At 36.3% G+C, this 7,405-nt stretch overlaps 1 long non-coding RNA gene and 1 pseudogene across 1 annotated transcript; one reads left to right on the top strand and one right to left on the bottom strand.

Moving 5' to 3' along the window:
• The first annotated feature begins 3,198 nt into the window (after nucleotides 1-3,198).
• Nucleotides 3,199-4,502, top strand: LOC140874673 (uncharacterized). Its single transcript, XR_012148185.1, has 3 exons — nucleotides 3,199-3,559; nucleotides 3,642-3,688; nucleotides 3,770-4,502. It is a non-coding gene; the product is annotated as an uncharacterized lncRNA (long non-coding RNA).
• A 212-nt stretch (nucleotides 4,503-4,714) lies between these two features.
• On the bottom strand, nucleotides 4,715-6,808 carry LOC140874672 (large ribosomal subunit protein mL101 (rPPR4)-like; annotated as a pseudogene).
• Between the last annotated feature and the right edge of the window lie 597 nt (nucleotides 6,809-7,405).

The following is a 7,405-nucleotide window of genomic DNA, read 5'->3' as shown; positions in this document are numbered from 1 at the left end:
TCCAACTCTGGATAAGCTACAACAAAAGATTGTGTCAAAGACTATACAATCTAAACGACAACTACGGTTCAAGGTAAATCTATTTACCGTTCTTCGTCCAATCTCTTGACGATCAAATGTTGCTAACACAGGGCTCGACAAACTCCAACGAATCTGTACGAGACAAGAGATGATCAATCAACAACGATCAACTCACAAGCCAAGTTCAACAACTCAAAAACGGTTCAAATCTCCAAAAACTCAAACCGGCGGCATAACGACTATAACTGAACAAACCGGAAACGCAGACAGCAGTTCAATATCGATATCAACCCATATCAATGCTAATACAACAATAACAAGGCAATTCCAACAAATCTCAAAACCTCATTTTCGAAAATGGCTTCCAAAAATCATAACAATTCCGAACGTCGCTCTATTTCAAAACCGATAGATAATAAACGATCATAACTCTGTCAAGAACAACATACTCGAATCTCAAACGATTCTAACAACCTCCGAAAACTAGAATGTATCTGATCGTAGAAAAACTTACGATATAACGGAGCTCTCGCTGCAGTGATCGTTAATCTGCCTTCAGAAATAAATTCCAACGGCCGGATCGAGCTCGGACAGAAATCTGGAAGCTTGGAAAAGCTTGAAGGCGTCTTCAATGGGGGTTCACGGTTGGGAGGAGGAGGGAGGTGACTTGTGAAATAAAAATCAAGAGTAGATAATATATAAAATCCACTATTTGAGTTTTAGTCCCTGAAATTTCCAAAATTTGCAAAAAGGACCTTGATCAAAATCAAGTCGGCTCTTGAACTCTGCAATCTCCGATTAACTCAAATAAACTCATTTAAGATAAAAACGGGGCATTACAGTTAATCTTAAATGCTTCACTACCAACGACTGTATTGTACATCCAACATAAAATATATGTATAATATGATCTGTTATTAGCTTTCATTATGCTTCACCATGGTCCATCCCTGTCGAGTTAAGAGGACCAAGCTAAAAGCACACATTTGCAGCGTTTCATTTCCTAAATTCCTTGCTTTTTTTCTTTTCTTCCCTCTGTAACAAACGTTTACTCATCGCATTTAATATTCAGAAGTAGGAACAGCAATAATGAAATCCCACCATCAAATTTTCCACTTCAGACCCCAAAGCAGATTATTGAAAGGGTAAGCCATCACCAAGGAAACCTTCCGCCACAAAACATTTGTCTGATCCAAGCTTCTAACTGCATATAATACAGTGAGAACATTTAGCTCAACCCCATAATGATTTATTGACATCTGATAGAGTTTGGGATTGGGAAATGATCACTCAACATTTATGGCCAGTGGATCATGATGTTATTAGGAAGGGATTCACAAATTGACAGAGTGATTTGGCATTATACATCAAATGGGAGCTATACAGTCAAATCGGGATATCACTTAGCCATGGAGGGGGATGAGGCAGCAAGTAATGGACTTTATTGTGGGATTTCTATGGGGCTCAAAAAAATGTGGAAATTGAGGATCCCAAACAAAATAAAGATTCACTTTTGGATCGGAGAGCACTGTTTAATGCACTACCCGTGAGATCTAACCTTAACTTGAGGGGGATAAATGTGGAGAATAGATGCCCCCATTGTAATAACTCTCCTGAAGACATCTCACATGTTTTCTGGTATTCTCGCAGGTTAAACAAATGTGGAAGATGACAACACTTTGGCCACTGTTGTCCAAATTTCCTCAAGGATCGTTCATTGATATCTTCTGTTGGGTCGTGGAGAAAGGAGTGGATAAAGATCTGGAAAATTTTGTTTTGTTGTGTTGGAGTATTTGGAATGATCTAAACAGGAAATTTTTTGAAGGAACGAATCCCTCTCTTATATCCACTGTGCATATATCGTGCTAATATCGCTAAAGCGGATTTCCAGGTAGTCCCTAAACCTTTAAGTTCAATTCACCTTTCTATGGCTACTCGCTCTTGGCAGCCTCCAAGACTTGGGCAAATCAAAATCAATGTATATGCTGCAGTCGTTGATTCGAACGATTATTTTGGAGTGGGTGTGGTGGGTAGAAATAATCAGGGTCATATCTTATTTGTGTTTGGTAAATATCTCCATGGCCGCTTCTCTCCCCACTTAGCAGAATTAATGGCAGTAAAGGAGGGAGTTACAATGGCAATCCAGGGCAATTGGCAAGATTGGATTGTAGAATCAGATGCTCTATCTGTCATTCAAGCTATCAAAAATCCTCAACCTTTCTCTGTGGATGAATCTCTTGTTGAAGATATCAAAAATTTTTGCTCTGATGCAACTTCTTTTTCTTTCAACCACTGTTCTAAGAATGAAAATATTGTTGCACATGTCTTAGCTAGGTGATGCTTGTTCAATAGGGGCAATCTAGTTTTTCCAAAAGTCGTTCCCTTTTTAATTTGTAATGCTGTAAAACATGATCTTTCCTCGTGAATATATATTTAGGTTTCAAAAAAAAATGTTGATATACTAGTAACTCGTTTAAAATGTATATCTTTATCTCGACGAAGAGAAAAAATATAAAGGTGTTATACTATAGAAACCCTCATGTATAAACAAAATTATCGAATTCGTTTTGAAAAGAAAACAAAGAATAATTCATCAGTGAAATGGCAGTTGCTTAAGCTAATCTGTTGCAACATTAGTAACGGATTAGGAGTCAACTGCTACAGTTACATATAGTAGATTCCGAAAAGCAATTTACCGCCCACCATCAAAACCGATCTTAACAAACGGTTTAACAAAAATCGTGGTTATATTCAGTAACATTTTTAAAAAAAACTTTTGCTACATTAGTAACGGTTTAAGTCAACCTGTTGCAACATTAGTAACGAATTTACGTAAATTCGTTGCTAAAATAGTAACAGAATTTCATAAACTGATGTTATTTTAACAACAGATAAATTTCTCTCTAAAAAAAACGGATAAATTTTTTTCATGGCTAATTTAGCAAGTTTTTTATAAAATCGTGGTTAAATTTAGCCATGGTTTTAAAACCGTGGAGCCATTTTTTAGTGCTTCATATGGCATACAACAATAAATAATACGTGGTGGTAGAAAATTGGGAATGTCGAATAAACATACAATTTGGCTGTTAATTTTTTTTATATAAAGTAGTCGAAAAACAAGCACATCTTGGGATAATAATAAATAATATTATATATAACTAGATACGATTATAAAAATCATTTTGGATTAAGTTTTCTCGCAACAACCAAAAATAAATAAATAAATAAATAATCTTTATCTCGGCGACGAGGAAAAAAAAATAAAGGGGTTTCGTTTTAAAATGAAAACTAAGAATAATTCATTTGTGAAATGGCAATGCATGGACCACACAACACATGATATATCTAAAAAGGAGTGGTTCCAACAAAGAATTGGCTATTTTCATGGCTATGTCTGCAGCTTCAAGAATGAATACTTTCGGTGTAATCAGAATAGCAGAAGCCAACAAGGGAGAGGGAGGGAGAGGAGGAAGGAGAGACTTACTTGTGCTTTCGACTGCACTTGTTGCTACTCAGTCACAGACTGACCTCCTTAATAGTATGTTCTCCAACTTTAACTTCGATTTTTCGGGCATTCTCAAAATTGGTTTTCCTAGGCTGTAATCTGATTATCTCCTCAGAATATCTGAAGAAATAGCAAGAAAACAAGGCAAAAAATGACAAGGAGGTATATGTACATTTATGTTGTCTATCTTGATAACCCAAGTAACCCGTACAACTCAATTTTCCCATTTTGTCATTTGAACAGAGATTGGATAGTTATTACAAGCGCAACTATAGAGATTACTTCGGGTTGTTAGAAGGCGAACTTAGGCAAAAGAAAGACCTGTCTGAATCAGAAAAGGGCATTCTTGAATGGCTTGATGCCAATAAATGAAGTATCCAGTCATTCTGGCTAGTTGCACGATGGTTAATCTTAAATGCTTCACTACCAACGACTGTGTTGTACATCCAACATAAACTATATGTATAATATGATCTGTTATTAGCTTTCATAATGCTTCACAATGGTCCATCCCTGTCGAGTTAAGAGGACCAAGCTAAAAGCAAACATTTGCAGCGTTTCATTTCCTAAATTCCTTCTTTATTTTCTTCCCTCTGTAAGAGACGTTTACTCGTCGCATTTAATATTCAGAAGTAGGAACAGCAAAAATGAAATCCCACCATCAATTTTTCCACTTCACACCCCAAAGCAGATTATTGAAAGGGTAAGCCATCACCAAGGAAACCTTCCACCACAAAACATTTGTCTGATCCAAGGTTCTAACTGCGTATACTACAGTGAGGACATTTAGCTCAACCCCATAATGATTCAAAGCTAGACACCTCTCATTCTTGTATTTTAATGGAAAAAATCAAAAATAAAGGTTGCATTCCTTCCCTCTCTCACTTTACAGCCCCTTTATTAAAAAATTCATCGATTAGAATTAATCAAAATCTTCCCAGACAGTTCCGAAAAATTGTGCAGAGATATGCTTGGAATAGTTTATAAGGGGAATTGACATTGTTGTCTACTAAGACCCTTGAGAGGAAAACTCTCTATTCCTTATTTCTTATTCATCAACAGAATTCCCAAGAGGGACGGGGTCATTTTTTAGCTGTGTGTGCTTGTGTTAACTAACATCTTGATGTGAGTTTTAAAAGCAACATGCATGACGATGAAATGGAAGAACAAAGCAGACAAGTGCAACTTCAACAGCAGTAGTCTTTAATTGAACTACTTCAACATAATATTCAACACTTTGATTATAGTCAAGTGCAATCTTCATTCCAACTCGTCATAATTGCTGAAGTTACAAAAAATTATTGGATCAACACACGTCTACACTTGGATTCCTGGGCACGAGAAAACAATAAATAATGAAAACAAGCTCAAAAGGATGACACTACAATTGAATGAGGTTAGAGGTCGATAGAGCACAACCTCTTTTCATAGTAAACACCAACAACAACAAATACATCGTTCAATATAGCTCATTGATCTGAGATATCATTAATTTCATACCTTCCTCGCTCAACTACACTTTCTCCATTTTAATCCGTTGACGCATAGTTGAACTCTTTTTTCCGGAGGACGCATAAATTCTTATCAAAGATTCAAGTACCTCGGATTGTAATTTATACTCAACTTTGTCAAAATTGCCAGGAAAGCCTCAGCACCCTCAACATCCTTGTTACGTTCAAAGTGTTGCATCAGTTCCCGGATAATCAAAGGGGAAGGAGCCCATTCATTACCTTCCCCTTTACCAGCAGAAAGTGCATTTTCGACACAATCCATAGCTGATTTAATCTCTTCTTTTTTCATATAGTAATCAAGGTAGAGTTCCCAAGATTTCGAATTAGGCTTAGATCCTCTCCTCCGGGCAAGGTTCATGAGCACTTCAGCTTTCTTGAATAAATCTTCTCCTAGATAAGCTCCAATTAGGACATTTCCAATGTGAATATCATAATTTTTGCAACCATATGCTCACTCCTTAAAACATTTCTCTGCACCTGGTAAATCATTCAAGTTAACCAACACTTGTATCATATTTAGATAACTTACGTTTGCTGTTTTATGAAACGCTAACTTCAAGGACCGCCAGATACGATATACTTCATGCAAATATCCAGTGCGTCCATACAACGTGATCAAAAATTGGTAGGCAGGGTGTTCTCGGCGAGTATTTTTACTCTCCAGTTCCCTAAGAGCCCTGTTGGCCTTATCAAATAGTCCAGCATCAGCATATATTGATGCCAAATTACTGTATGTTGTCCAATCTCCAGCTACTCGACCATCTCGCTTCATCTCATCTATAACTTTCTCAACCCCAGGTATATCTTCCACAGCAGCAAGAGCCCTCATCCAGACGTTGTATGTATAAATATTCGGCATGATATCACTGGCCTTCATTTCCTTGATGATTGTTGGAACCATTTTTGGCATCCCCGTTTTCAGATAAAGGTTCTTTAGGTTGTTATACGGCATGGAAGTCAACTCCAAATTAAGTTCTTTCATCTTTTCAAATAAAGCTACTGCTTCTTCAGTCATCAAGTTTTTGCAGTAACAATTAAGAAGAGCACCATAGGTGAGATGATTTTTCGAGGGTTCAGGCAGATTGAGAAAATAGGTTTCAGCAGCGGAAATGCCATTACTTTTTGCAACCAGATCAAGGTGAATTGATTGATCACTTACTGTCCTGTTCATTCCCCTTTTCTCCATAGTTTCTGACAGCTATAAAGAAACAAGAAACAAAGTAGGTGTGAATTTATGAACGTACTCAAGGGAGTAGTCGTATAAATAGAGAAGTGGAGAAGCAATGACTATATTTTGCAGCTTTTAGCTTTTCAAACATGATTTAACAACCTACCCAGATTCAAAATTTGCCCTAGCACCATACCCAAACACTCCACTAGTATGTGTTCGCTAACACTTGTATTCCATGATATGCATAAAAAAACCCAATCTTTAACAAACAAAAAACAAGCCACATAGCAAAAGCAAATTCAACAAAACAACTAAAAATTGTCACAAAATGCAAGTAAATTTATACCTACCTTGAGCGCAGGGCCATAAAGCTTGCGGCTGCGAAGATGCTTGAGAGATTTGCCCACCTCCAATTTGTAAGCACTTTTACGAGAGTTCAAGAAGTGATTAAGCTGTTCCCTAACCTTCTGATCTTCTCCGCCATTCTTAAACAGGTTCTTGTAAAGCGCTTCTTCCAAATACTTTTTGCTTGACCTCTTCAAAATGCTCTGTTTCTTCTCAAACTGTCGCATAAATGCAGAGGCCATCGTTTTTCGTAAAACCCTATGTGTTTGGATCACGGGAATTGAACGGAATTTGGTGGGATTTGGAATTGAAAATACCGTTTCACTGTTTGGCAACTTGGGATTTCAAAACGGGATTGGTATTTGGTGGGATTTGATGGGATTTCAATTAGTTATGTGAAATCTTGACAAAATTGGTCGGATTTCACGGGATTTCACGGGATTTGAGTTTATAAAGCAATAAAATTATTTTTAATAATAAATTCATATACTTTACTTATATATTTTAAGTTTTTTTTTATAATTTTTTATAAAATATCATTTATCTAAAATTTATAATATCAAATTCCAAAATATATTTTAACTTTTTGCCAAACACAAAATGGAATTTCAATTCCATGGATTTTAAATTCCAAATCCAATTCCAAATCCAAATCCAATTCCAAATTTCATTTTTTAGACATCCAAACACACCGTAAATTGAAATGCTCAAGAGGGACGAAAATTACCGGAAGATTTAGAAAAATAGGCCTCCCAACAAATCCAATTAAGATAATAGGCCTTGCTCAATTTATTACTTACTTAATTTAAGAAATTACTTATATGCCCTTAACAGCTTCTATTAAGAAGTGTG

Source organism: Henckelia pumila, chromosome 1 (assembly GCF_033568475.1).
Source record: "Henckelia pumila isolate YLH828 chromosome 1, ASM3356847v2, whole genome shotgun sequence".
NCBI lineage: Eukaryota > Viridiplantae > Streptophyta > Magnoliopsida > Lamiales > Gesneriaceae > Henckelia > Henckelia pumila.
The sequence above is the reverse complement of the archived record's forward strand: the minus strand, read 5'-3'. Positions and strand labels throughout refer to the sequence as shown.